Source organism: Hemicordylus capensis, chromosome 2 (genome assembly GCF_027244095.1).
Source record: "Hemicordylus capensis ecotype Gifberg chromosome 2, rHemCap1.1.pri, whole genome shotgun sequence".
Classification (NCBI taxonomy): domain Eukaryota; kingdom Metazoa; phylum Chordata; class Lepidosauria; order Squamata; family Cordylidae; genus Hemicordylus; species Hemicordylus capensis.
The window spans coordinates 3922309-3945048 of NC_069658.1; the positions used below are offsets into that span (position 1 = coordinate 3922309).

A 22740-nucleotide genomic window follows, 5' to 3' on the forward strand; every position below is an offset into this window, starting at 1 on the left:
CGATTAGACTAGAAGCAGAAGAAACTCTTATTCTGAGTGCTCTATTAATTATCAACAATAAATTACTCTATTAAAAGATTTCAAAGTAGTTTGATATCTCCCTATAAAGTAAATAATGGAGACTAGAGACAGCCATTTTAAAGAAAATTGAAAGTAGTTTGAATTATTGCTTCTAAAGGCACACGTTGATTGTCTCACCTGATTCTGGTCACATAAATTTTGAAAGTCTTAGAAACAGGCATGTTTTGTATTGTCTAAAACTTACCAAGGTCAAAAATTGGGTGAGGAGGTGTACCACAGCAGCAGTCCTTCCTTGAGCCTGACTTAGTTCTCTGAGTAAACTATCATCCTAACAAATTGCAGTATTAACTAGCAGTAAGTGTGGATATTCAGTTGAACTTTGTAACATGAACATTCTGCAAAGTAATGTACCCTTGAAAATACTCATATCTCTAGTTTGTCACTACTCAGATTCATTTGGCCACATACCACTCCCCACAAACAGGCAGCAGCCATGTTGACTGTGCTGTGACATCATTATTAATTGCTGTCAAGTCGGTGTTAACTCCTAGCAACCACATAGATGCTGTCTTTCTTTGAGGCCTGGTCATACTGAGTATGGGGATGAAGTTTCCTGTGATAAGTTGGTCAAAACAAACTGGTCTTTAAATATATCAGAAGCAGGAAACCTGCCAGGGAGGCAGTGAAAGGGATTATTGAGGATACAGAGATTGCAGAGAAGCTAAACAAATTCTTTGCATCTGTCTTCTTGGCAGAGGATACTGTGAACGTATACCTGTGCCTGAACTGGGCTTCTCAGGGACACAGGCTAAAGAACTGAGTCAGATAGAGAGGATGTTCTAAATGAATGAAAGAGTGATCTTAATCACATCCAACATACAGCGAAACAGTCAGGTTGCCCTCCCTCAGAGGAAAGTACTCTTTGTATCTCTGTGTGATTCGCTGTATCTGTTGTATAAAAGGATGGTGTAAGAGGGAAGCTTGCCTCTGACCCTAGTTCAGTGGAATAGAGTGCATCAGCTATGAGAAATTTGGCAAATAGAACTTGAGCCTCCTCTTGAGCTGCTGTTTCTGATTTCAGTTCTGACTTCACTGTTGCTCCTTAATAGTTGTTGAAGTTGAAGGAACCCATCAGGTATCTAGTCTGACTTAGACCATGGTAGAGGATTCAAGTCCCTGAAGTCGTTATCTTGCAAGAATTGCAGTCCTGCCTGTTGCCACATGTCTTGCTGCCAGCTTAGCTTCAGCTGCACAAAGGAACGCTTCTCTTCCTGCCCCATGGCCCTCTAGGTCCCACCCACCGTGCACTGAGTTGCTGATCTCTAGAGGTCACCGCCTGTCAGTCAGGATAGGGTACACTTCCGGTTCACTCTTTAGGGGGAAGAGGGGCTGTTCAGTGACTGATCACTACACAAACACACCCCACCTTAATTTGAGACAGGTGGCTGGAAATGGGAGTTGGCAACTCCTGTCTCAAAGGGTTGGGAACATAAAACTTAATTTCCTAACTTAACTTCCTAAACATACAAAACAGTAATAAACAATAACATGTCAAAATAACATTTGAATCTCTTGTTCTGTTGCCTCCACCCTCCCCAAGCGTTTTTAGGCTCTAGTGAGAAATGCGCCAACCATTTCCCAAAGAAGATTCTTCACTTCTGCTCTTATTTATTTATTTTTTATTTTTTGAATTTATTTTTTATTTATTGAAGGGTAAGCCATATGAGGCTTGTCCGGCCTAATGAATTTACCTGTTAAATACTTAAATATTCATTTTCTGTAGATATGGGGAACAAATGATTTTCTTTGATCTCTCTGCAGTCCCACATGTGGGCTCTGCCTTGGAACATTCTAGAACGTAGCTAGGGAACTGGTGCTTGTCCCCTTGAGACTCTTTGAAGTGTAATATGTGTAGGGTAAGGTGAGAGCCTCCCCACTAAGTTCTAACTATTGTAAGAGCAGAGACTTGGATAATGTTCTTTGGCAGCCTACTCTTTCTCATTTCAGGGAACTTTGTATCCCCTTCTGACTACTTTTATACCATGAATAATATCTGCAAATGGATAGTATTTGTTTTTTAGATTGTGAGCCCTTTGGGGATAGGGAGCAATTTTATTTATTTTACAGTGGTCCCTCGACTTACGTAGTTAATCCGTTCTGAACGGACGTTCGTAAGTCGAAATTTTCGTAGGTCGAAAAGCGCACCCACGGAGGTCTGGAAACATTCGTAAGTCGAGGAAACCGCATCTAAAAATTCATAAGTCGAGGAAGCCAAATCTAAACCGCCAACTACTTCCGGTCTTTTTTGTCGTAAGTCAAAAACGTTGGTTGTCGAGTAGTTCGTAGGTCGAGGGACTACTGTATATCTATGTAAACTGCTTTGGGAACTTTAGTTGAAAAGAATAAATCATCATCGTCAATCTATTGCTTATTGTAAGACCAAGTTTCTTCAGTCTTACCCTACAATTATTGTGGTGGTTTTAAAAACTTCAAAGTTCTTGATTTTATCCTGGTTGCTTTTGTTCCCTCCTGTCATTTCTAGCTTGGATACATTTTTTGAAAAGGAATGGACAAAATTGGATCCTGTATTCTAAATGTGACCTCTTCATGGTTTTGATACTGATTCTTAGGGTTTTATTTTCAGTGCTTCCTTTACTTGTTTCTCTGTCATGCATCCCTCTCTTGCCTTTTGTTCACATGCCTGACCTCCCACTCTTCCTTCTACTGCAGCTCAAGTGCATTAATCTCTTACTTTATAGCCTTGTAGTTAAGTAGCTTCCTGTTCCTCTTGTGTATATGCTGACCCACATGAACCTGGTGATACCCCTCTGAGGGCTGGTGAAAAGGAATTTCCTGCGGGCCAGATTGAACTGCAATTTGGATCACAGTAACTAGGCAATAAAATAATGCTATAGTGGAAGGCAGGAATTGCTTTAGGCAAGTGTTCCTAAGAAATAAGATAAACTTAGGTATGTCTTGTGATCTGAGAACAAAGTGTCTTTTTGAACAGTTAGACTTCCTGTGTGAAAATAGCTTCCGCTGAAGAAAGCAGGCAAGGACATGGGTTCTTGTCAGGCACAGTGGTGCAAATAGACTTGATGATTTTGTCCAGAACGAGTCTTCGGTGATACAAGCTGTAGCAATAGTGATTCCCCGTTTTGGCAAATGGTTATCCCCCACCTCTTCCCCATTGGGGTCAGATATCCACAGCTGTCCATTGTAAGCCCATGTAGTAAAAAAGTGAGTAGCTCAACTTCTTATAACTTCTGGAACTTTGTTTCGGAGCATAACTGAGACAGCACATGTTATGTCTTCTTTGGTTTCTTGCACCATAGCTAATTTATACTCCCTTGTAATTAGGAGGAGTATGCTGCATTTGAGAAGACCATCCTACCTAAACTTTTTTGGATTAGAAAAATAATGGGAAAGCTTATGCTGGAACAATGCACACATTCAATATTGGCTTTCCTGCGGGGAAGGAAATATTATTATCTATATTATTGCATATAAACTTACAGTTCCTTTGAACATTCTGATCTTAGAGATGTGTGTAACTCTTATGAACCAAGTAGCTTGTAAAAGCAGCTTGTGAAAACGGCTCCTTAGACTAACATTTATTTCAGCATAAGCTGTTGTGGACCAGTGCCCATTTTGAATTGCATGAAGGATTCTCTTCAGCTGGAAGATGTGTATTTGCAAAGCTATAGTAACTTGTAGACATGCTGCATGTTGTCTTTTTAAGTTGTTGACTTATTTGCAGTGGAAAGTCAGTGTGGTGTACAGGCTAACCTCAGTACTCATGTGGGTTCTGTTCCTTGCCTACTTCAATTTACTTAAAACTACAATAGAAGCCCAGTTAGAATGTATACCAAAAAGGAGGAAAAGTTCCACCAAGTCCTGGAGGATGCCAACATGGCTAACAGGTAAAGTCAGGGAAGCTATGAAGGGGAAAAACACTTAGTTCAGAAATTGGAAGGCCTGCCCAAATGAAGAGAATGGAAAGGAACACAAATTCTGGCAAAAGAAATGCAAGGTGACAATAAGGGAGGCGAAAAGAGAGAGTGAGGAACATTTCGCTAAAAGCATCAAGGGGAATAACAAAATGGTCTTTAAATATATCAGAAGCAGGAAACCTGCCAGGGAGGCAGTGAGAGGGATTATTGAGGATACAGAGATTGCAGAGAAGCTAAACAAATTCTTTGCATCTATCTTCATGGCAGAGGATACTGAACGTATACCTGTGCCTGAACTGGGCTTCTCAGGGACACAGGCTAAAGAACAGAGTCAGATAGAGAGGACGTTCTAAACTATCTCACTGGAGGTACCTCACTAGAGGTAATGTGCTGGGGGTGAATAGGGCCAGTTACTCTCCCCCTGCTAACTTGGCAAAGAGGCTCCTTTTAACGTGGTGATTCTCTTTATTTAGCAGGGGGAGAGTAACTGGCCCTACCACATTTTGTTTAGTTCTTATGCTCTTTTGGTTAATGATTTCTATACTAAACTTGTGAAAGAACTTTTGATTTAAAATTGAACTATTTGCAAAATAAAATTACTTGTCTATCTTTGAAAGAAAAATTGTAGCTTCTGTTTACTCCACTCCATGTCTATGGGCTTTGCCATGCTACTGAAGTTTGTTTTTGCAACAGAAGTTTGTAAAGTTGTTGTGGTAGACACTAGGTATGTGCACAAATTGATTTTTTAAATTCGATTTGTGCTCAGAATAAATCTCTCCTTATTTGTTTTGTATCCAAATCTACACCCTCCAAATCACCCTAGATTTGATTGGTATTTGCTTTGCTTTGATTTGGATTCAGACCACTTAACAAGGTCCTAGGGGCACCAAATTTGGGTGGTGGGTAGGTTCCCATGGGTGCCACCTACCACCCAAATTCCAAGGCAGTAGTTGATTTTTTAATGATTTTTAAAAAAGTTTTTACTGATTTTGAACATTTCCGCCATAGGAAACAATGAGGATTCAAAGTTGCCATATCCTAACACTAAAACAAATCCCCAGCTTTCTTTCTTTCTTTCTTTCTTTCTTTAAAAAAAGCTAAGCTCTAGCCCTTGTAGAAGTGGAGTTATGGAGCAAAATGTGTGGTCATTATTTTTCAAGTGTTTGGATTCTTTGGTGTATAATAACTTTTCATAATAATGAATCCCTATGAGGATTCATTGCACACCTTCATTTCTTCTGTTCATTTTGACTGTCACTGGATAGGGGGGCACTGTTGCTGCCCCCAGACTCTGGAATGCTCTCCCAGTGGCCATTCGTTCCTCGGACTCCATCACGGCTTTTAGAAAGCTTTTAAAGACTTGGCTTTTTACCCAGGCTTTTACATGATCGTTTTCTACTGCAGCCTCTCTGTGTTTTTATTTGTTGTATTGTATTTATGTCTGTTTTTATATTTTTAACATGATGTTTTTATTGTCTTTTATTGTATGTTTTTAACTTTTGTAAACCGCCTTGGGGTTGTCTTTTTAACGAAAGGCGGTATATAAATGCAAAAATAAATAAATAAAATAAATAAATAAAAATAAATAGTGCCAACTGTCAACTGCCATGTGCCAACTGCACCCCTCCCCCCACCTGCAAGGTAGTTGGGTACTCATTTTAATTTTTAGAAATATTGAAATGTTTAGATTCTTTGGTGTATAATAACTTTTACTCATAATGAATCCCTGTGAGGATTCACCTTCATTTCCTGTTTATTTTGACTATCATTGGATAGTGCCGTCAACTGCCATGTGTCAACTACACCCCCCCAACACACACACTTTATTTTAAAGGTATTTTTGAAGTGTTTAGATTCTTTGGTGTCTTCATTACACACCTTCATTTCTTCTGTTCATTTTGACCCCACTGCTTTGCAGGTGGGGGTGGGGAATTAGCAGCATCACATGTTCCAACTATCCTGCAGCCCGCAAGCCACTGGGTACTCAGTTTATATTTTAGGAATTTTTGAGTTGTTTAGACTCTTTAGTGTGTAATGAATCCTCATAGGGATTCATTATGAGGAAATGTTATTAAGACACCAAAGAGCCTAAACACTTAGAAAAAATCCTAGAACATAAACTGAGTAGTATCTCACTGCCTTGCGGGTGGGAATAGGGTGTAGTTGGTTCATGGCAGTTTATAGTTGGCACTGTTGAAAAGACCGTCAAAATGAATAGAAGAAATAAAGGTGTATAATGAATCCTCATAGGGATTGATTGAGGGAAAGTTATTATACACCAAAGAATCCAAACACTTGAAAAATAGCGACCACACATTTTGCTCCATAACTCCACTTCTACAAGGGCCAGAGCATAGCTTAAAAAAAAAACAAAACAAAAAACACAAACCTGGGAATCTGGGGGAATTAATAGGAGGGATCCGAATCTCAAATAGATTTGAATTGAATCAGGCGCGATTTAATTTGTACCTGAATCTAGCCAATGGACCACAGGGGTAATTTGTTTTGTCTCCAAATCACCCGAATCAGCTAGATTCGGATAAAAACTGATTTGTATCCGAATCAATTTGTACATCCCTAGTAGACTCTACCTAGAGCCCAAAAGTATACTTGGTGGCAGCGGTTAAACTGGAAATTGTTAGGGAGATCTATCTCATGGTAGCACAGTGTGGTGGATCCTCTACATGTGATGTTAGCGGTAGGATAGACAGCTATTCCTCCACAGGCTGCAGAAGACCCCTGCCTGGAACCTTGGACAATAGTGTAGATAGTAATGATATGGATAGGTCAGTTGTCAGATTCCGTAAAAAGCAGCTTCATTGGTTTATATGTGTGTTACAGCCACAATTTGATTTATATCGCTTCACAGGACTCTCTTTTAATGATTTTAAATCACTAGGCAGGAAGTTTCTATTTAATCATCTTTTTCTAGTAAATATACATTCATGTTGTCTAATATAACCTTAATATATATTAAGAGATTTAGGTTTCATTTTTAGAAGGTAGATACACCTGTCTCATAATGCTGTTTCATTTGGGCAACCAGGCCTTGCATTTCTTTGTTGCAATGTTTGCATTTTGCACATGTGACTGTCTTACCCACAGATACAGGAACTTCATTAAAATATTCCCAAATTGGGTCTCGTACAGCCTGCTGCCATGATAGCTGTTTCCTTTCTACAATGGAGGATACACCCAGAAAGTTTCCTCAGGATTGCATGACTAGGTTATCTTCATGTTGGTTTTCACTTACTGTTCCACCCCCGCATCCCTTGCATTTCTATTCAGACTCCTCCTCGCTCAGGTCTACTCCATCCTCCCAAATCCCCCATTATTGACCACCTTTGTCTTTGTACTTTTTTGCCGGGTGGGGAAGGGCTTGACCGTTTCTGTTTGTGTATGTATGTGCAGCATGTACACCAATAGGATTCCAGGTCCATTAATTCTAATCATAATTCAGGTCCACTAACTCTCATCCTCATATACTTCTCTTAAGAATATAACTGGGAGTTATGATTCATATTCATGATATATCTTTGAACTAGGTTCTTTTTTATGAATTGTTTTTTATTCAATTTGAATAAAAAAATTTAAAAATCATTTTTTATTTTTTAAAATTGATTTTTGTCAATCTTGGTTGCAGCATTGGCTCAGTAGTCACTGTGCTCGTAGTAAACAATAGCTTCTTCATCGGCTCTTAGTCTGACTGCAAAACTACTCAAAGGCCCACTATAAGGCACTGTGAACCCTCCCATCAGCAGCAAACAAGCTGTAATGAACTAGGATGAATGCAGGTAGAGAAATGAGGCTTTGAGGGCATAAAATAAAATTTTAACACCTCTTTATTAGCCTTTTAGTATCCATTTGCACATGTATCTGTATGGTTTGATTCACTATTAGTAGAAGCCCTGCTTTCTCCTATCTCATACTTCCCATCTGATCAGCCTCTTCACTAAATGGTCCTGATTAGAGATGTGCAGAACATTCCATGCCACGCAGCAGTGGCACATCTCCAGATCTCACCTGGCCTCTCTGTGTGCATGGAGGCTAGGTGAGATCTGGAAGGCTCTCAGTGCCAATGGTACCATTGGTAAGAAGCTATGTTGAACTGAATGTTAAAGTAACCTCTTGCTGCTGCCCTTGCTATATTAAGATTTTTTTTTAAACCCATACACTCAGAATGTTCCAAGCAAAACAGTTCTGCTTTCCGCAGTGTAGGAGGTCATCTTATGTAATGGGTTGTGTGGCTGGCATGCCTTGGGATAAAGTGTGCCATTGAGTTGGTGTCAACTCCGGGCGACCCCAGATCCCTCTGGTTGTCTTTGGTAGAATACAGGAGTGGGTTACCATTGCTGCCTCTTGCGCAGTATGAGATTATGCCTTTCAGCATCTTCCTATATCACTGGTGCCCGATATAGGAAGCAGGGATTCGAACTGGAAGGGATAGACAGTGGGGATTCGAACCGGCAGGGATACCTGGACCTAGGTGGCACCAAAACCCCATTTCTGTTCCTGTCTTGCCTCAGGGAACAGCATTCCATATATATTCCTACTCAGGCTTTCATCTGTCTCCCCTCCCTTCCCAATTTTTCCACCGTAATCGGAGCCCATCCAGGAAGTTATCACAGCAGAGTTTTCCTGGAGGCTAGGATGATCGCTAATCCCCAGTTCCTTTCCTGTCGCCTTCAGGATCGGCAGCAGAGAGAGAGCTCCTCTAAACTTGGTTCTATGTTCCTTTGTTTCCCTTGCTTCCTTTGCTCACCATACCTCCTCTGTCCAACAAACAGCCTCCCTCTAGCCCCAAGCATCCCCATTCCCCTCCCCTTCGGGTGCAGGCACAGCTGCAGTGCATACTGCTTTATCTACTGCCACGAGCTCTGAATGCCCTAAAAATCTGCATAGGAAGGCAGCTAAGAAAACCAAACACACTCAGGAAGAGCACTTCAAAGGGGTGAGGAAAACAAAGCATGTTCAAGCACTAGGACGTTCCAAGTCGCGCAAAAAGAAGTCTAAGGCTCACATGGCCAGGCTCAGCGAATGGCTTCTGCTGCAGGTGATCTGCCAGGAGAGTGAGCCCTGCTGCTTGCTGCTATCCTGCTGCTTGCCGCCAGGCCCCCTAAACATCCAGGACGGCTTACACACTTCTGCAGTTCTGACGGGTGCCATTACAACACCCGTGTCAAAGACCTTTGGCTCCAAAGTGGGGGAGAGGGAATTGGCCAAGCCATTCATCTCTCTCCCCCTGCCCCCCCCCCCCCACATCCTAGCCAGCACTGCTGCTCACTCCCATGGCTCTGGCTCTCCAGGACCAAGGGACATCAGTACCCCAGCCTACCCTGACCTGCTGCTGCCTGAAAACCGAACTGCTCTGGTTGAGCTGCCTCTCCTATCAATCAGGGATGTGAGTACCAATCCCCCAGCTGATCCAGGGCCAAGGGACCCCTTTCCTGCAGACGTCTCCTGCTGATGGAAGGAATTTATATTTAGAGAATGCAAATCCCTCTTCATGTTTTCTGCTCCTCCTCCAATCTCTACTTTTTGATACGATACTGGTCCTGCTGTGCCTAAACACACACCACCTCCAAATTCAGCAGCATGGAGGTCCCGCTCACCTGTCCTTTTCTTCCTCTCAGCCCTAGGTGAGATGCCATTCATCTAGCTGAGTGGGATTGTTTTCAGCCCAGGCCTGCGGTTCCTTACCACAAGAGAGCTTCTTCCTTCTCCTTTGAGGGAGTTCCTCCCCCTCCAAAAAGGCCCGCTCTTCCTCCTAATCCTCCAGTACTGCCTGTGGCTCCTCCTATTGGACCTAACTTTCCATTGGTGCCTAGTCAGCTGCCTCAACCAACATTACCTCCTGCTCAACCTGTGGCTCCAGTTAACCCCAACCTTCCCAGGTCTGCCTACTCAGACTCAACTGACCACAGCATTCTCCTGGTTATGATGGATTTAACTCAGCCTTCATCTCAAAGCGAGCTCATGTGAGGGGAAGAAAAATGCTGAATCATTCTCTCTTGCTTTCCAGGAAACTCTCTTTTTATCAATTGAAAAGTACAAAAACCCTTCCATGTGCAGCATACATGTGGTGAGAAAACCTTGGTAGAGTTTCTGAGCATCAAAATTGAGATGTGTGTTGCACCAGAGTAAAACCCCTTTTCCTGAGTTAAAAATACACTCAGGCAGGTAAAATACAAAACAAACAAACAAACAAACTTTATTCAAAATACTACAGACTGCTTTTGTTTGAGGCTTTCTCAGTTTTTAGTTACTGGTAAAAGAAACATTCAGTAGTTGCAAGAATACTTTAAAAAGCACCCCGGTTGCAAGGAATAGGGGTACAGGAACCTTTAAAAGCACCTTTACAGGTTACAGAGACCTTTGCAGTGCCCTGGATAGATAGCTGGGTGCAGGCTGCTTTCTTAGTTTGTTACGTTACAGATAAAACAGTTGCAAGGTCACACCAAAACAGTTGCAAGGCATACCAAAAGTAATAAGTCTAACACAAGCTAACTAACAAACTGTTCCCTAGGCTAAACCTTTCCCTGAAGCCAAAGCCCTGGCTTCCTTCCTGAACTCACCAAATCCATGGTAGAGACTTCAGGCCCCTGCAGTCCTAACTTCCCAGGATTGCAGTCCTTGTTGCAGCCTTTTGCCTGGCCAACAACCTGTTGCAAACACAGCCTGGCTCCAATTGAGAACAAAGAAATGCTGCTCTTCCTGCCTCAAGGTCCCGCCCACTATGTGCTGAGTGGCTGATACCTAGAGGTCACTGCCTGTCAGTCAGGACGGGGTTCACTTCTCGTTCACTCTTTAGGGGAGGGGAGGGCTGTTCACTACACAGGTGAACTCTTAGGAGGACACCTCGCCACAGTATCAAACTCTGTTCACTTATTCTCTGCTGCAGATTTTGATTTTCTACTAGCAAAGGCTAAGAGAGCCATCAATGATGTTTCTCCTGTTAATGTGACTCAGACCCTCATGGGGTTAGACCAGGATGTCCTTCCTTCATCTACTCATTCACCATGATGGCAGAATAGAATTCCCCCTTTTCATCTAAGTCCACTGCTCTTTGTCCTAAAAAGCTATATACCCTGCTTGTCTTTTTCTTTTTCTCTATCTCTGGTAGATGTCCCTGTGTTTCAGGAGCACTAATGAACAAAGAAGGGAATAAACAACTCAAAATTCCTGAAGATAAAAAAATGTGATTTTCTCCTTCATAAGGCTCATGAGGCCTCAGCCACAATAATCAGGGCAGCAACTACCAACTCTATTTTCGTCTGCACGTCAATTCTGTGGGCAAAAGAGCTTGTCCAGTACATTCCTCCCCAAAATGCAAAACTCCGCCAAAGGATCAATAAATTAGCCAAGGCTGCAGTCCTTATGGCCAACTGCAGTTTGGACTGCATAAAATGCACCTCTAGGCCCATGGCAGTCTGGAGATGTCTTTGGCTCAAACATTGGATGGTGGATCCCAAATCTAAATTGAACTCTGCAAAGGGGGCCAGACTGTTTGGCAGTTCTCTGGACCCTGTCCTACTAGAGACATGTGATTAAAAAGAAGGTGATGCTCTGTGGCAGAAAGGACTTCCATAGGCCCTTCAGGTATAACTCCTCTTCCTTTGCTCCCTATAGCACTTTCCCTAGAAACACAGGCCCCACTTATAGGGACAACAGGCCCTCCAATCCCAGATCTTTCTGGTGTGTCCTCAGTGGCAGCAATGAAACAAGAGACCCGCCAGAGACCAATCATTCAGGCATTTCAATCCAGCTGTCAATATAGAGTGATACCTATGGACTGTTGGCTCCCTGTGTTTTTACAAAAATCGTGGTAGCCCTGATTGTGCATATGCACATGGAAGCCATCCACATAGACCTGTTTCTGGATCACCTGATCCTATCACCATCTCTTCTGCAAGCCAGTCAGGATGTCCTGAAGGCCATCCCCTTCCAAATTCATGGGTTCATCATCAACTTTCAAAAGCCACTTTATCAAGTGACTTCAACATCTTGGGCCCTCTTCAACACTTCAGGGCACTATCGCTCTATCCTCGACCGCAAGGAGAAGCTCTCAGATCTAATTTCCACCTTGCTGAAGAGGTCCTCAGCGGATCTGCGTCTAGTGCAAATTCTAGGTTCTATTATTTCATGTCTAGAATGCACTCCATGGGCCAGGTGGTATTCCTGCCCACTACAGTGACTTCTGCTCCCTTCCAGGACCTGATCATGTCCCATACACACAAGGAAATTCTAATCTCTGAAACAATGCCTTTCCCTACATTAGTGGCTGTCTCCGGCGATGACCCAAGGCCTTCCCCTGGCACCCCCCACAATAATTACTTACCATCTACACAGATGCCTCTCCAGATGGGGGGCTCACTGCCACAACTGCTATGCCCAGTGCACATAGACCACCAGGGAGGCCAAGAGGAACATCATTTGGCTAGAGCTACGAGTGATTCATCTGGCCCTCCTACACTTGTTATCACTCATTCGGAATCGCAACGTCCAAGTCCAGACAGACAATGTGATGGCAAAGTCCTGCTTAAAAAATCAAGGTGGTATGAGGTCTCACTCCTTGATGACAGAATCTTATCTCTTATTCACCTGGGCAGAATAACACCAATGATCAGTCATGGAGGAACACCTGAGTGGTACATCAAGTCTAAGGGCAGACTGGCTCAGTCATCGATCCAGCAGAGTGGTATCTCCATTGTGAAGTCTTTCAGCAAATAACCAGCTAGCTAGGCCTCCCAGCGGTGGATCTATTTGCAGCTCCACACAACCATTACTTTCCAAGATGTTTCTCTGGGTTCGCATCCTCACAGGCAGAAGTGACAGACGCCGCGTCGGCCTCATGAACACCAGGTCTCCATTATGCCTTTCCTCTGACAGCCACCATAACCAAAGTTATCCAAAAACTGCTCTAAGAACAAGCAGAGCTCATCCTAGTTGCTCCACACTGGCCCAGATGACTGAGGTTCTCTGACCAAGTCACGCTCTCCACCCGAGCCCCATGGCCCCTCCCTCACCATCTAGATGTTCTGTCCCAGGGTTCCATCCTTCAGGTGTGTGGGTCCCTCACACCTATCCCAGGGGCCCCTGGCTTTAACTCTGTGCATGGATGTTGAATATGTGGCCTTATCTGAAATTGGATACTCTGTTCTGGTGCAGAACACCATCCTTGCATCATGTAGACCAGGGATTCTCAACGTCGTGTCTCCAGATGTTCTTGGACTTCAGCTCCCGTAATCCCCAACCAAAGGCCACTGGGGCTGGGGGATTATGGGAGTTGAAGTCCAACAACATCTGGGGACCCAACGTTGAGAACTCCTGATGTAAACCATCCACCAACATAACTTTCTCAGACTACATGGGCAGCATTCTCATGCTGGACACATAGGAAGCATATCTCCTGTTTTGGCATGAGTTCTGGACGTCCTGGCATTCCTCCGGTTGGGCTTGGACCTCGGTCTACACCCCAGTACCCCAGTACCAGACATGTGCTATCCTCAAGGTTACTCTGCCAGATTCTCTGATTCTACATCCACACCATCAAAACTTTCTAAAAGGCGCCAACTACCTCACTCCTCCCCCTGCTTTCACAAGTTCTCTTCTTGGAATCTTAATAAGGTGTTGAATGTTCTCACTCAGGTTCCCTTTGAACCTCTCCATTCTTCCCCCTTGAAACTCCTTTGTTACAAGGTTATCTTCCTTGTAGCAATCACCTCTGTGTGCAGAGTGTCTGAGCTCAGTGCATTGTCAGTTCAGAAGGAACTCTCTATTTTCAGCACAACGTGGTCATCCTCAAGCTTGACCCTACTTCCCTAAAGCCAGTTCAACTTTCCACCAGTCACAGGACATAGTCCTACCTCCTTTCTTTCCATTGCTGTCGCATCCTAAGTTAAAATCTGGCACACCTTCAGTGTCCAGGCTCTGGTCAGCAGTATTCTCTGCTCATGCCCCACTCCAGACCATCTGTCAAGCAGCCACCTGGTCTTCCACCTCTCCATTTATCAAGCATTGTAAAATCTCTTCCTTCCATGCAGCTCAGACGGCCCTTGGCTGCACAGCCCTTCAGCAGGTGGTATAAGATATCTTCCCTTCCTTTCTCCTTTCTTAGGTCTGCTTGGGCATGTCCCATGTTGTAGTATGATCTCCTACAGAAAAAGAAACATGGTCTTAACTGTGAAGGGTTCTTTTTAGCAGTGTATGCATGTCATCTGGCCCGTTCGTGGATGTTCCTCTTCATTCTTCTCTGCTGAGCTCTGGGTGCTGGTTAGGGCATCTTTCAGGGTGTTCAGTATTTCCCCTACCTGTCAGAGTGTGTTTGTGTGTCTGTTCTTGTTACTATTTTTTTTCTAGTTCTCTCTATACTTCTGCACAACAGTCCCAGAACTAGGGTTTTGGCACCACTTAGCTAACTACAGGATATGAGCCATCTTCAGCTTTAAATTGATCCTGTCTATCCCGAGGCATGTCGGACTCACAACTCATTATGTAGGATGACCTCTCCATACACTGCAAAAAAGTACCCTTCACAGGTAAGGCCCATGTTTCTTTCTGGGGAAACACTGTGTTGCCCTGGTGTTCTGGTCAGAATGGTCCAACTGTTCTGTTCAGAGTCAGAATGGAATGTTGGATGAGTTCGGTGCACACCTCTAGTCCTAATGATGAAGGAATCTGTAGTGCTGACTTCGCACCAATGTCTGTGACAACAGAATGATGTCACAAATCCAGAATTATGGTTTAACTGCTTTGTGAATGAAGGTCCTGCCATGGTAGGTTTCAAATAAGAATACAAACAGAGGTAAATGTTGTTGTTCTTCAGTTTTGGAGAAGAGGAAGATGGGGCATAGAGAGGTTAGGGTAAGGACTTGGTTTTGGACTGGCTTTCAGGGGCCAGGTTAAGTATTAAGCTGCCATTATTTCCATTTGAAGTGTTGAGTATAAACATCCTAGGACATCTTAGTATGTGATAGTTAGTATACAATATATTTTGTAAGTAATACTTGGTATACAGTATATTTGCTACTTAATGGATATTTAATATCACTTTTTCAGCACCCAGTCTTAAACTAATGGCCAAATCCTATGCTTTAGCTTTGCTGTTGAAGTACACAGGACTATTCTTCAAATATTCAGGGCATAAGATTTGGCATAGAAGAGCTCTTGGAGTTGGTTCTTCTTGATCCCTCTGTGGTATTTCAGTACTGCACAAGTGTTCTGAAGCATATGAAACTGGGATGCCCAATAAGGCAGTTGTAATGTGTGTCTCTTCAAATGAACAGCTGGAGGCAGGGGTGGAGGAGGAGATCCTGTTAGAATGCAAACTTGCACCTGTGCTCTTTTAGTAGCAAAAGCTCCTACTTAAGTTATTGATGGGGAAATGCATGCAACACATACTTTTTGATCCTATGGTTGTATATATAAATATGGTGGAAAATTCAATAATTGCTCTTTAAATTGGGTTTTTAAATTTTGGGCGGGGGGTAGGTTTCTGTTGAACTTGCAAAGGCTGTTAATGCCTTCTGTACATTTTAAATTCTGTACGTCTTAAAAGTGACAAATGAGCCACTATCTGTCCTAGATCTACTATGAAGCTGCTCTGTTAATTCATTTGTAATGACACTTTGACTTACAGCAAGAACCGTAACTTAAAACTCATTGCTACTCTAACTTGCGTGAGCCTGTCTAATAAATGATTCCAGGAATGTTTCAGTGTCCATGGAAAATGAAGATTTGAACAAGTTGCTTTGTGGGTGTGTCTTTTCTGGAGTCCTGGCATTCTTAGTCTTTATCGATCATCTCCCTAGAGCTGTGTGCGTATTGAGAAATTTATGTAGAATCTCCTGGTGGTTGACTTCTCCATGTATAACATTTTAAAAAATCCAAGCTAATTGGAATTTTTCCTGTTAGTCTCTCTGATATAGAAATTTTGCAACAGCATAGTCATGAGTGCGCTCATTTCATTGACTTTTGCACAATGAAAAAGTCATTTCCTCTTCTTGTGGTGTACAAAGAACTGGGGAATAAACTGCCTAGAAAAAGTATTCCCAAGAAAAAGGTTGTCTGGCGCTTGGTTCTCTAGATGCACAATTATTGTGCTAAATTTCTTCAAGTTTGTACTAAACTAAGAACAGTATGCAAATAGTATGCAAGTCCTCTCCTTCCCAGAGGTCCCTTAGGCTTGAGGTGAGTCCTCTTGAACTAGCTCTGGTGTGTGCAGGCTAAATCAAAAAGTGCTTCCTGCACTGTAGCTCTTAAGATGACTGCTAAATTGTTTTCTGGGGGTTGTTTTTCATGGACTGTTGAAGTTGCAAACTCAATCAGTGCAAAGTGAATTCTAACATTTGCCAAAATGTTGCACAGTTTAAAGTGGGGAGCTGTGGTAGTGGGATTGACACTTGACCAGTTTGATGGCACTTAGGCTATATTGTGCAGTTAAGATTAAAGTATTAAAGGTCAAGAAACTATGCCCATAATAAAGCATAGAAATCAATTACTGCTGTTAAAATCTTCTGTATAAGAATAATAGAGAAATCAAATTTGAGTATGAACTCCTTTAATGTGTTAAGAATGTTAGGTGTGCAATTCTGAAATAGTTTCCAGATAATAGTTGTGGAAACAAATAACCTGTTTAGGGCTGAAGGTAGGATGGAATGCATTTAGGAAGTATAGTTCACATTTTTCTAACATGTATGTATTCCTGGCTGCTACTGGAAATGGGTCGTCTTCGCATAATGAAGATAGTTTAAGGGGGTAAAATGAAAAGTCACATGTGGCTGATTCTATTCCCAGATGTGTGTTCCTGGATGTCATTGCAAGTTGTGAAGTGGTAACTCACATTTCTCATCTGTGCTGGGGTGCTAGTAGCCCAGGTGTGCTGAATTTACATGCGTTGGAAGTATCAGTATCATAATTCTGCTATCCCTATGAGTGAGGTGCTGAGGACACTTGGCTTCAGATACTATTTTAAGTTCAGACATCTTTATTGGACTTGTAGACAAACTGTTCTGGGATTTCTGCTGCCCAGCCATGTTATTGTGTTCTCATCTCCTATCAGATGCACTTAATCCTCCCTTTATGATGATGATGTTTTATTTTGGAAGCATTGAGGCCTACTACACCTGGAAATTGACGTTTGCATGGAGTGAGTTTGAGTCCCAATAGTTCCTCTTTGGGAGAAAATTTTAGATCCTTCATATTGGGCTGAATTAGGTGGTAGTTTGGGGGATTGTGTAGGGATTTTAATCCTAGATCAATGTCGTAAACTTTATTAGTTAGCTGCCCCATAACAAATTGTTCTCTGGGTGGCTAACAACACAGCATTAAAACATTGAGTAAAAAAACATCAGACATACACAGACGAGCTTTTTTAAAAAGTCAGTTTTTAAAATCAAATTTAAGATCAACAATTTAATTTAAGATCATGTTGCCTAATGATTCTTGGTTCATTTTGTTTTTTGGCTTTTGTTTGAGTGATGTGGCACTCAGGCTTTTTATACTCTACTTTGCATACCATACTTTGAGGATGTGTGTTGAAGAAATCGTTCTGTTGTGGGATTGCTGCATGTTGTAGGACAGGCGTTTTGAAAGTATGAATCACGATCCAATAATGGATTGTGGGATATTAGGCACTGGGTCTCTTCCTAATTAATTTTTTTCCACCGTAATCGGAGACCATTCTGCAGTATGGGGTATTTCCTCATACCTTCAGGAAAACGACAGGAAGTTATCACAGCTAAGCTTTCCTGGAGGGCCAGTCTGACCCCTAGTCCCCAGTTCCTTTTCCTATCGCCTCAGGATCGGCAGGAGGGAGAGAGAGCTCCGGCAAGTCTAATTTTTTTCTTCCATCTCTCCTTACCCTCCACCCCCAGGGCTTCTTTGCCGAGTGCTTCTCTTACTCTGGTCTGTCTCTCAGTGCTCCCCTTCTACTTTTAACTTTCCCGCTCTCGCCCTAACCCGCTTTGACTACCACCTATGGAGCGTGCTCACGCCGCCGACGCCATTTTGGCGTCATTGTCGGAGGGGGAACAATGGGGCGATTACCAGCCCCTCTCAAAAATTCAAATTGCCACCCTTGATCCAGGGGCGGAGAGCGGCGCTTCGAAGGGGAAAAAAGCCCCAAACGCCACCCTTTCTATGGGGGCAGCGACCAGCGCCACCCTTCCCATGGGGGCAGACGCCAGTGCCACCCTTTTGAAGGGGGCAGAGGCAAACTCCACACCCCTTAAGGGGACTGAGTTATTCATAGCATCATCCTTCGGCACGACGGTTGGAACAGGAACTAGGGACTAGGGGTCAGACTGGCCGTCCAGGAAAGCTTAGCTGTGATAACTTCCTGTCGTCTTCCTGAAGGTATGAGGAAATACCCCATACTGTAGGATGGTCTCTGATTAGGTTGAAAAAGGACCCTTGACAGGTAAGACCCAGCGTTCCTTTTTCTGATGCATCGCATCAGGTAAGTGAAACTTAGCCTGATAATCCTTTATATGGTTAAACGATTTTTATAAGTAACGTCTTTGTATAATTGGTTAGTTTAAATGTTAAGTAGTTTAAGTAGAGTTTATTACCCAACTGTGATTATATGGAAATTGTTATGAGATCAAATTATTATTTTGGGTCACAGAAATAAGTGATTACCTTCAACTATGTTGTGGTAATTTTTTTTTTTACTGATGACTGGTACTATATGAGGGCAGATGTTAGACAATAGCAGTTTCGTATGGCTGTGCAGTTGTATTGGTCAGGTAGGAATATCAGACCGATACACCCACTATTGAGCATTATCGGAAGGATTTCAGAAATGGCAACAGGGAGTCCCATTAGTCGGAATTCTGACTAAAATCCTTGAATCAGAAAGCTTTCTATTTCCAGCATTCTTATTGGACCAAAGCTGGCTGGGCAGGCAGCTTGGATGGGCTTTCTCTGCGAGCCAACTCTGTGCTGGTTTTTTAAGAACTGCACCCCCGAAATCAGGGGCCAGTGGGTACTTCATGGGGGGTTATCTTGCCCCATCCTCAATTTCAGGGGGGCAATCAAGGTTGATGTGTGTGTTTCCGATAGACATTTTAGAAAATATTGGGTCAATTCCAACCTGATTCTGAAGCTAGGGAGGCTTTATCGGCCCCTCAGCATGCTGAATATAGCCTAATTAGTGCATTGCATCATAGGTATTTATCACAGAAAGAGATAGTGTAGGCAACACCATGTTTCAAGCAGAAATCTTGTACAATGTTATATGTTTTTGTACTGTGCCTTCTTGGCTAGAAAGTTCTTTAAAGTACATTCATTAATAAATGAGAGGATGGAATTAATGAATGAGCTCCTCAAATCTCCCCCCTCCCGCCCTTCTTGTTCATCTCCTACTGCATGGGAGGAGGCAATGGTAGACCCCTCCTGTATTCTACCAAAGAAAACCACAGGGCTCTGTGGGTGCCAGGAGTCGAAATCGACTTGACGGCACACTTTACCTTTACCTTAGGACAGTTCCACGTCAGATTAGATTTACACAAATTAGTAGATACAGGAAATAACTGGACTGAGGTAAAGTTTGAAGTTTCAAAATTGAAAGAAAGTTTTATTGAAGGGAGGGATACAGTGGGAAGAAATGTGTGGTTAAAGCAATCTTTTCAACTGTGAAGAGGCGTTTTAGCTTAAAGTCCTAATTGTATGAATTCCCAGGCGGGCTAGAGAAAGAGACTTAAAGGAGGTGGTGGCTAGATTTAAGGAAGAGAAATAGGGATAGAGGGGCCCAGCGAGGGGCAAAGGTCATATTACGTGAGCTGCCTGAATAACTGAGGGACCTCATTCCTCAGAGACAACTCGGTCAGAAGCAGGGGTGAGAAGACCTTCGCTGTGGAACAAGTTTCCCGTCTTGGCGAGGAAGACTGGGCAGATTAGGTTTGGTCAGAGCACTGATCTGGAAATTGGCATGAAGAGTGTGGACACAGCCTGGTGTGTGAGCAGATCACCCAAACTGCTGGTAACTCAGTTGTGTGTGAATCGCAAAGGAGCACACTGGATCATGGAATTGGGATTTGATATATCGAAGAACATGTCGGGGGGCAACATTCCAGTTGACCTTTTTTCTTGATTAGAGTCGTTCTGGGGACTCTCAAAAGATCCAATTGTTTATGTCTGCTGTGCTGCACTACAACACTGAGTGAATAGGATGGTGCAAATGGAGTGGCTGAACGTGCAAATACGGGAATTTCCTTCTGGTTGGAAACTCCTAGTGAACTAATGGGCGTCTTAATGGGTACATTTCTGGGTTCCTATTGCTCACTCCAGCCTTCTTTTGATAAGGAGGAAATGCATGTTTGTGGAGCCTTATCGGACTTCCCTGCTGAGATAATTGGCTTTTAGCTGGTTTGAGGCATCTGTGAACAAGAGGTAAACCCAAGGAGGGTTAATTGTACAGAGAGACCTTGAATGGAGAGTTAACTGTTGCGAGTTAACTTTGGGAGTCTACACAGGTATCCTAGCAAGAGGAAGGCGCAAGGTGAGCTCCTTTTCAATTTGGCTCTTTTGCAGCTGCTAGGTCTAGGGGTAACTTTCCCACTTCCTACTGTTCCTCAATGTGCCATCAAATGGAGAGCTCATGGTCAGTGTTCCCTCTAAGAGGGTCTCAGATGCTGTGGACTGCAACTCCCATAATCCCCAAGTTAAGCTTTGCAGCTGGGATTGCTGGGAATGGTAGTCTGTAACATCTGGAAATCTCTGTTAGAGGGAACAGAATGCTTTGAGGCTCCTGAGCATGTCAAAAGCGAGACCCATTTGCCTGCAGTCTTAAACATGGGTAGAGAGGCTTCTTGGGGCCTAAAGAAAAAGCAGAGCTAGCAACAAGACATAAGAGCTTCAGTTTGAAATATAGACATATGCTGTAGGAAACTTTGGACTGAGTCACTGATTCAGACATCTCAGCTGTTGCATCCTGATGTGGTGTGCAAAAGGTCATAAATAATACCTGGCATCTGTGTAACACATTCTGAGTGTTCAGACTGCTTAATGCACATTTTCTGCTAGGCCAATATTATTCTCATATTTTAGTGTTTGGGCTGAGAGAGTGGCTTGCTTACTTCCATCATGAGAGGTGGCTTTTGAACCAGAGGCTTCCTAATTCATAACTCAGCCGCTTATCCGCTGCAGCTAACAGATTTGCCTCCAAATCCCCTACTGGGGCATAACCTACATCCCCTCTCCAATCTCCCATTGCTTGTCCAGGTGAGCACCCAAGCAGGATTGCTGCTAAAGGATAAAGAGGCAAAAGAAAACAAGAGTGCTGCTTTTTCTGCAGTTGTCTGAGGTCATCCTTAATCACGGTTTGTGCACCCATCATGCCTCAGGAAAGACAGGAACTACAATTCTAATTGATTTGTAATATCTGGTATAGGCTGGAGGTGCTCCAAACTCCCAGTTCCAGAACTGTCTTGCTTCAGGCGGCAGTGATTTGGAACTGCTCTGAGCAACTGTTTATTTCCTGGCTTGTTGTCGTCTTGGTATTTCCTCCCCCCCTCCCACTTTGTGTCAGGTTGGGAAGGGAGGTTTTTTGTTTGTTTTAACAAAATTCCCAAGTGTTCTGTAGTTCAGTTTATTGGCATTTATCTTTTTATTTGTTTACTTCCTGTTGATCGTCCCCTTGGGAGATTTCCGTCTGTGCTCCACATGGAGCCGTCCATGGAACTTGTTAGGGGGTTCCGTCTCTGAGGGTCCCCATTCAGAGGCAACCCATTTTCAAAACAATAAGGTGGCTTTCAATCCTCAGTCCTGTGGCGCGAAACGCTCCCACTCCTCTTCCGGACATGGCTAATATCATCCTGATTCCTCTGATGGCTGCTGCCCTTCCTTTTCTTTCTGCTCCTCCGGAGCTGGCTGAGGCCCTTAAAAAAAGGTTTCAAAAATAAAATAAAGCCAAGCACTCAAAGGAAGAGAGCTCAAATTCCTCCAAGGGACAAAAGAAGCCGTGAGAGCGATCCAAAAAGCACAAATGGAAAGCAAAACCACCAGTCGCTTGTCTTAGTGAGCGCTTACTTCTGCAGGCGGTAGACCAACAACGCCTCCCATGGCGACCCCTGCCTGCCATTTTGAAGGAGCAGAGTGGCACAGGCTTATCTAATTCGCAGACAGGCGATCTATGTACGCCGATGCCAAAGCTTTCTGGTGATCAACAGGGGAAGGGGGAACCTGGTCCGCTGGTTATTCCTCCCACATCCCAGCCAGCAACGCCTTTGGACACGACTGCTTCTGAGCCTCTGACAAAACCAGCTATCCCTTCTACTGAGCTGAATCCTACTGGGGGCGTGAGTACTGGCCCTTCAGGGAATCCCTTGCCGTGCAAACTGGTTGCCCCAATATGGAAATTTGGCTAAAATAATTTATTCAGAAAGAACTAAGGTCTAATACTTTTGCTGCCCCTTCTCCATCCCTACCTACTGCAAACACTTTGCCCACCCCACCAGCTACAGTACCTCCTCATCCAAACACCGTAGCAAGCCTGACCTCCTTTCATCCTCACCTGGTTCCAGTCTCACCAGGGAGTCATACCTTTTAACGAGCATGGACGTTTTCTATCTAGACCACTGAAACATAAATGGAAGAAAAGGCACATTCCATCCTACTCCTCCTCATCTTCACAGGAGGATCCTCCCGAACCCCCACAGGGCCATCCTCCTTCAGGCCCTCCTTATTCCTCCCATTCCTCTTTGTCCTTGGATACTGAGGAAGGAGAACTATCCAAAGAAGAGCCAGCCAGTCAGGCTCCCAATTT

General features: G+C 43.4%; 1 protein-coding gene across 5 annotated transcripts in view; it reads left to right on the forward strand.

Annotated features, from left to right (window-relative positions):
- Positions 1-22740, forward strand: part of UBAP2 (ubiquitin associated protein 2) — a 173284-nt gene that overhangs the window by 17297 nt on the left and 133247 nt on the right. The window contains exon 1 of one of the 5 annotated variants that reach the window (XM_053297003.1): positions 14630-14749. The exons of 3 other annotated variants lie outside the window; for them this stretch is intronic. The gene's annotated coding sequence lies outside the window, so the exon portion shown is untranslated. One more of the 5 variants, XM_053297001.1, reaches the window with a different exon arrangement.